Source organism: Sciurus carolinensis, chromosome 11 (assembly GCF_902686445.1).
Source record: "Sciurus carolinensis chromosome 11, mSciCar1.2, whole genome shotgun sequence".
Taxonomy (NCBI): Eukaryota; Metazoa; Chordata; class Mammalia; order Rodentia; family Sciuridae; genus Sciurus; species Sciurus carolinensis.
In genome coordinates, this window is record NC_062223.1 from 125,418,836 (window position 1) to 125,427,314 (window position 8,479).

Below are 8,479 nucleotides of genomic sequence, written 5' to 3' on the forward strand. Positions count from 1 at the left end.
TAGTTTGGTTTTTTGTCTCTTCTAATCTTTGTATTAAAGTATAATGGAAAATCAAGTGTCATTAATTTGTGTGTGGAGGAAGGTGCAAGGAGGCAGTTCTTTTGGTTGAATTTAGTACAGCAACAGAGTTTTTACCCTGTGAACATGTAGTGTCCCCACTGGTTCTCAGCACTTCAGAGAATAGGGCAAAACAAATAATAGCAACAACCAATGCAAACAATATACAGCATTAATCTATATACTTGGTTCCTACTATGACATCTATAATGTTAATTTTCTAAAAAAATAATACAGAAATGGTAAAAGGGTAGGGTCGGTAGAAGTAAGTAGCAGACAACAGGTGTCAACTTTGTCATCCACAGCACTAATAATTGCAATGGCATTAATATTGGGGGCAGGAGTTATGTAAACCAATTAGTGCTAAAATCCAGTAAGAATCCAGTCAATTAAGAGAAAAGAAAATGTGATAGGAAGGTAGAAAGGAGTTTACAAATTCATAAAGTGAACAGAGAGAATATAAAAGAGGTATACCATGATGAATATAAGAAAGGGGGGGACAGAAGTAACAATGTGAAGGGAGAGAGAAAGAGAGAACAATAGCATTTGACTATTAGCAGAAGGAAAGAAAGAGAAACAGACAAATAAAAAATGATATAAAACCAAAATACAGTAATCAAAAATCCTAACCCTCAAAAGACAAGGCAAGGAGAAATAACTGCATTTTAAAAATGCTGAAAATGAGGAAAAAGAAATATGTATATGTGTCCATGAACCAATTAGTACAGCAAACACACACACACACACACACACACACACACTCACACACACACAAGGGGGAAAAAAGAAAAATACATTCCAATGAAAAATTAAGAAATTGTTTTCACTGAGGTTGTCAAAATAGTCAATGAAAGAAAATGGTCACTGTTTATACCCAACTTTCTTTCCTTTCACTTTTTTCTTGAGCTACATATGGAGTATGAGAGCCAGGACACAGGTTGTTAAACCTTCCTTTTTTTGTGTTGCTCACCAAGTTGCCAGTTGAAGTTCGAAATTCTCAGCCTCCCTTCTTACCCGTATGAGATAATGTGGGACGGGAAGTACTGCCAGCTGGAGTTTCATCTGCATTGACCAGTTTGATGCACTCCTGGGGAGCCACCACAGAGTTCTATGAGCAGAGTTCCAACAGATAGGACTTGGGTCTTATCAGTCCTCAGGGACTTTATTGGGTGTTGATTGCTCTGGAAAGATTACATCAACACACCTCCATGTCCTGGGAGTTGCCACCTCTACTGTGTATCTGGATTCAAAAGTCTCCCACTTGTGGGGCAGGGAAACGAATCCCTCACCCTCTCTGTTGCTCCAAAACACAGCCTGTCTGGGTTCTTGGGCTTAGTCCCTGAGTGTATTCATATCCACCTGCTCAGATTCTTGACCCACTTTGGCTGGTCATGTGAGCCTTAGACTCAAAGTGGGAAATAAGGTGTGCTCCCCTTCACTTTTACAACTTGAATATCCCTGGGTAAACTGTTTTGTGTGTCTGTTTCACTCTCACTTTGCTTGGTACAGTTTGGTGCCAAACAGTTGCTAGGACCATGTAGCCGTATTTGCTCAGATCTCCTGGCTCCCTGCAGCAGCTGCAGTGTGGCTATTTTAAAAAAGTTCTGGCCTCAGCACTCTGTGGCTAGTGGGGAAACACATGGCACTTTTCCTGCACCAGAGTACAGCACAATCTCTGAATGTGCTAAGGGTGGGCTGCTTTTCTGATCTCAGGATTTTCTGTACTACATCTGTCCGTGGGGTTCTCTGTGTTCTCCCTCTCTGTGTGAACCAGCACTGCTACCTCAGCTGCCAATGCTGCCATAACCAGCTTCGCTCCAGTTTAGTCTTTCTTTTTCGTTTAATGTACCCAGTTTTTGAGTCTCTAAGACACTCTGTTCAATACTGAGTTTTAGTGAAATTCTCTTTCACCCACGTCAAAGAGAAGCAGTACTCCGGCTGTTTGAATCTTGAGTCATCCTACCTATTGTTTGCATTCTTGATCATTGCCATTCTGATAGGAGTAAGATAAAATCTTAGTGTAGTTTTGATTTGCATTTCCCTGGTGCACCTTGCTAGACAAGTTGAAAATTTTTCATGGGTTAAGTTGGTTTCCTTCTTTTGAGAAGTTTCTGTTTAGTTCTTTTGCCCATTAATTGATTGGGTTATTTGATTTTTTGTTTGTTTGTTTTGGTGGGGTTTTTTGAGTTATTTATATATTCTGGATATTAATCACCTATAGGAGGAGTAGTTGGCCAAACTATTCTCCCATTGTGTGGGTTCTCCCTTCATTTTCTGAATCATTTCCTTTGATGTGCAAAAGTTTTTATTTTGATAGCATTCCATTTATTGATTCTTGGCTTTATTTCTTGCACTTTGGGGGGCTTGTTAAGGAAGTTGGTACCAACACCAATATGATCAGGTATTGACACTACATTATTGTCTAGCAGTTAGCAGACTTCTGGTCTAATTCCTCTCTTTATCCATGTAGATTTGACTTTTATGCAGGGTAAGAGACAGGGATCTAGCTTTAATTCTTTACATATAGCTATCCAGCTTTCCCAGCACCATTGTTAAAAAGGCTCTTTCTTCCATAATATATTTTGACACTTTTGTCAAGTATCAGGTGGCTGTAAGTATAAGGGTTAGTCACCATATCTTCCATTCTATTCCATGGGTCTTTATATCTACTTTTTTTTGTTTTGCGCCAAAACCGTGCTGTTTTTTTAAATACACCTCTGTAAATTGGGGACAGTACAGCATGCCTGTAATCCCAGTAGCTCATGAGGCTAAGACAGGAGGATGGAGAGTTCAAAGTCAGCCTCAGCAAAAGCAAGGTGCTAAGCAACTAAGTGAGACCCTGTCTCTAAATAAATACAAAATAGGGCTGGGGATGTGGCTCAGTGGTCAAGTGCCCCTGAGTTCAATCCCTGGCACAAATAAATAAATAAACAAATACATCTCTGAGTATAACTTCAGATCAGGCATTGTGATGCCTCCCACTTTGCTTTTCTTGCTCAGGGTTGCTTTGGCTATTCTGGGTCTCTTATTCTTCCAAGTGAATTTAAGAATTATTTTTTCTAATTTTGTAAATAATGTCATTGGTATTTTGATGGGGATTGCATTGAATCTGTATGTTGCCTTTGGTAGTATGGCTAATTTGGCAATGTTAATTCTGTCTGTCCAAGAACATGTGATGTTTTTCCATCTTCTAAGGTCTTCTTCATTTTCTTCCTTCGTTGATCTATAGTTTTCATTGTAGAGCTCTTTTACCTCTTTGGTTAGATTCATTCCCAAGGGTTTTTTCTTATATTGTGCTACTTTGTTGAACTCATGTATAACCTCTAGAAGTCTTCTCTTGGAGTGTTTTTGGTCTTCTAGATATAGGATCTTGTTATCAGCAAACATGGTAGTTTGTATCCCTTTGATTTTCTTCTCTTGCTTGATCACACTGGCCAATGTTTTGAGGACTTTATGGAATAGGAGTGGTGAGAGTGGATAAGCTTGTCATGTTCCTGATTCTACTAGAAATTCTTTTAACTTCCCTCCATTCATTATAATATTGAGTTCGGATTTGTCATAATAACCTTTATAATGTTGAGGTAAGTTCCCTTCATCTTTAGTTTCTCCAGTGTTTCTTTTTCCTCCAGTGTTTTTAACATGAATGGGTCCTCAATTTTATAAAATGCCTTTTTTTGCATCTATTAAGATGATCATGTGAGTCTTGTTCTTAATTCTGTTCAAGTGGTGAATTACATGTATTAATTTCTATATGTTGAACCAACCCTGTATCCTGGAATGAAATCCACTTTAACATGGTGCATTATATTTTTGATGTGTTTTTGAATGTTGTTTGCTAATATTTTCTTAAGGATTTTGCATCTATGTTCATCAGGGATATTGATTTGTAGTTTTCTTCTCTTGATGCATCTTTGTCTGATTTTGGTATCAGGGTTATACCAGCTTCACAAAATGTATTTGGAAGTGTTCCTTCTCTTTCAATCTCATGGAATAATTTGAGAAAAGACTGGTGTTAATTTTTCTTTAAAGATCTGGTAGAACTCGGTTGAGAATTCATTAAATCTTGGCTTTTCTTTTTCAGAAGGATTTTAATTGCTCTTTCAATTTTATTATTTGATATTGGTCTGTTTTCTATATCTTCCTCTTTCACTTTAGGCAGGTTGTATCTGCCTAGAAATTTGTCAATGTTATCTAGATTTCCTAGTTTATTGAAGTCTAAATTTTCAACATAGGCTCTAATGATACTCTAGATTTCAGAAGGGTTTGTAGTGATATCTTCCTTTTTATTTGTAATATTATTAATTTGTTTCTTCTCTTTTTCTTTTGGCTAATTTGGCTAAGGGTTTATTAATCATTTTTCTTTTTAAAAAAATCAACTCTTCATTGCACTGACTTTGTGTATTGTTTTTTATATTCTTAGTTTTATTAATTTTAGCTCTCATATTGATTATTTTTCTGTTTTCTACTGATATTGGATTTAGTTTGCTATTTTTCTAAGGTCTTGAGTTGGAACATAAGCTTATTTATTTGGAATTTCTCTAATTTTTAATGTAAGCTCTCAGTGTTATAAATTTTACTCTTAGAACTGCTTTTATGCTGTCCCAGAGATTTTGATTTGTTGTATCTCTATTCTCATTCATTTCTAAGGATTTCTTGATTTCTATTTTCATTTCTTCATTTAAGAGAGTATTGTTCCATCTTACTGTGTTTATGTGGTTTCTATTATTTTTATTGCTGTTGATTTCTAATTTCATTCCATTATGATCCGATTGGATGGTATTATATCAATTTTTGAATATGTTAAGATTTGCTTTGTGTTCTAGAATATGTTCTATTTTGGAAAAAGTTCTAAGAGCAAATGAAAAGAAGATAAATTCAGGTGTTTATAGGTAAAATATTCTGTAGATTTCTTAGGTCCATTTGATTTATAGCATTATTCAGGTTGAGGTGTCTATTGATTTTTATGTTTTGATGGTCTGACTAGTGGTAACAAGGGGTGTGTTGAAACAACCCAGCATTGTTGTGTTCAGGTCTAGCTGAGATTTAGTATCCTGGAGTATTTTTTTCATGTAATGCAGTGTATTGACATTTTTGAGCATAAATATTTATCATCATTATATCTTCTTTTTGAAGTTTTCCCTTTTATCAGGGTGTAGTGACCTTCTTTATCTTGATTAATTTTCTTGAAATCTGCTTTGTCAGATATGAGAATAGCCACTCCTGTTTGTTTTCAGGGTCTGTTTCCATGGAATATTGTTTTCCATCCTTTAATCGTCTGCCAGTGTATCTGGATGTCTTTGCCTATAAGATCAGTCTCTTGTAACCAGCATGTAGTTTTAGTTGTTTGTTTGTTTTGATCCATTCTGTGAATCTATGTCTTTTAATTGAGGAGTTCAGGACATTAACATTTAGTGTTAGTATGGATATGTGTTTGCAGTTTCCTGCCATTTCGGTGTGTTTTACAATATTTAATACACTCTTGATTCTCATTTATGGATTACTTTTCTTTTGATCTTCTATTTGGGGGCTTTGGGATTTGTTTTTAGTTCCTCAGTGTGCAGTTTATCTTTCAGTATTCTTTGTAATGCTGACTTAGTGGTCACAAATTCTTTTAGTTTATTCTTGTCATGGAAAGATTTTATTTCCTCATCAAATCTGAAACTGAGCTTTTTGGTTATAGTAACCTTGGCTGGCAGTTGTTTTCTTTTAGAGCTTTAAATATCTCATTACAATCCCTTCTTGATTTTAGGGTCTGAATTGAGAAATCAGAAGTGAGTCTTATTGGTTTGCCTCCAAGTATGAACTGATGCTTTTTCTTTTTTAAAATTTTTATTTTTATGTTTTCAAGTTTTTTATTATTATTTTAATTTAGCTTTTAATTTTTTACAGACTGCATTTTGATTCATTGTACACAAATGGGGTACAATATTGTTTCTCTGGTTGTACACAAAGTAGAGTCACACCATGTGCATAATCATACATGTACATAGGGTAATGATGTTTGTCTCATTCTATTATTTTTTCTTCCCTTCACCCCTCCTCACCCCTCATTTTCCTCTATATAATCCATCCTTCCTCCATTCTTGCCTCCCTCCCACACCCTGTTAAGTATCATCATCCACTTATCAGAGAAATCATTTGACTTTTGGTTTTTTGGGGTTGGCTTATTTCACTTAGCATGATATTCTCCAACTGCATCCATTTACCAGCAAATGCCATAATTTTCTTCTTTATGACTGAATAATATTCCATTGTGTATATATACCACTGTTTCTTTATCCATTCATCTATTGAAAGGCATCTAGGTTGGTTCCACAATCTAGCTATTGTGAATTGAGCTGCTATAAACATTGATATAGCTGCATCAGTGTAGTATGCTAATTTTCAGTTCTTTGGGTATAAACTGAGGAGTGGGATAGCTGGGTCAAATGGTGGGTCCATTCCAAGTTTCCTAAGGAAACTAAGCACTGCTTTCCAGAGTGGCTGCACTAATTTGCAACCCCACCAGCAATGTATGAGTGTACCTTTTGCCCCCCATGCTCATCAACACCTATTGTTGCTTTTATTGTTGATAATAGACATTCTAATTGGGTGAGATAAAATCTTAGGGTAGGTTTTGATTTGCATTACTCTTATTACTAGAGGTGTTACATTTTTTCATTTATCTGTTGATTGCTTGTAGATCTTCTACTATGAAGTGTCTGCTCATTTCCTTAGCTCATTTATTGATTGGGTTATTTGTATTCTTGGTGTAAAGTTTTTTGAGTTCTGTATAGATTTTGGAGATTAGTGCTCTATCTGAAGTGTGTGTGGCAAAGATTTTCTCCCATTCTGTAGGCTTTCTCTTCATAATGGTGACTGTTTCCTTTGCTGAGAAAAATATTCTTAGTTTGAATCTATCCCAATTATTGATCCCTGCTTTTATTCCTTGTGCTTTGGGAGTCATGTTAAGGAAGCCTGGTCCTAAGCTGACATGATGAAGATTTGGACCTACTTTTTCTCCTATTAGGCACAGGGTCTCTGGTCTAATTCCTAGGTCCTTGATCTATTTTGAGTTGAGTTTTGTGCAGGGTAAAAGATAGGGGTTTAGTTTCATTTTGCTGCATATGGATTTCCAGTTTTCCCAGCACCATTTGTTGAAGAGGCGATCTTTTCTCCATTGTATGTTTTCTGGCACCTTTGTCTAATATGAGAAAACTGTATTTATGTGGGTTTGTCTTGGTGTCCTCTCTTCTGTACCATTGATCTACTTGTCTATTTTGTGCCAGTACCATGCCATTTTTTACTATTGCTCTGTAGTATAGTTGAAGGTCTGGTATTGCAATACCCCCTTCTTCCTTCTTCCTGCTTTAGCTATTCTGGATCTCTTATTCTTTCAAATGAAGTTCCTGATTGCTTGCTCTATTTCTATGAGGTACATCATTGGGATTTTAATTGGAATGCATTGAATTTGTATAGCACTGTTGGTACTATGGCCATTTTGACACTACTAATTCTGCCTATCCAAGAACATGGGAGATCTTTCCATCTTCTAAGGTTTTCTTTAATTTCTTTCTATAGTGTTCTGTAGTTCTCATTGTAGAGGTCTTTCACCTCTTTTGTTAGATTGATTCCCAAGTTTTTTTTTTTTTTTTTTGAGGCTATTGTGAATGGGGTAGTTTTCCTAATTTCTCTTTCAGAGAATTCATCATTTATGAATAAAAATGCATTGAATTTATGAGCATTGATTTTATATCCTGCTACTTTACTGAATTCATTTATGAGTTTTAGAAGTATTCTTGTGGAATTTTTCAGCACTGCTAAATATAGAATCATGTCATCAGAAAATAGGGATAGTTTGAGTTCTTCTTTTCCTATTTGTATCCCTTTAATTTCTTCGGTCTAATTGCTCTGGCTAGAGTTTCAAGGATGATGTTGAATAAAAGTGGTGAAAGAGGGCATCCCTGCCTTGTTCCAGTTTTTAGGGCGCATGCTTTCAGTTTTTCTCCATTTAGAATGATGTTGGCCATGCGCTTAGCATAGATGGCCTTCACAATGTTGAAGTGTTTTCCTACTATCCCTATTTTTTCTAGTGTTTTGAGCATGAAGGGGTGCTGTATTTTATCAAACACTTTTCCACATCTATTGAAATAATCATGTGATTCTTAACTTTAAGTCTTTTGATGTGGTGAATTACATTTATTGATTTTTAGATGTTGAACCAACCTTGCATCCCTGGGATGAAACCCACTTGATCATGGTGCACTATCTTTTTAATAAGTTTTTGTATGTAATTTGCCAGAATTTTGTTAAGGATTTTTGCATCCATGTTCAACAGGGATATTGTTCTAAAGTTTTCTTTCCTTGATGCGTCTTCGTCTGGTTTTGGTATCAGAGTGATACTAACTTCAGAGAATGAGTTTGGAAGGGTTCCCTCCTCTTC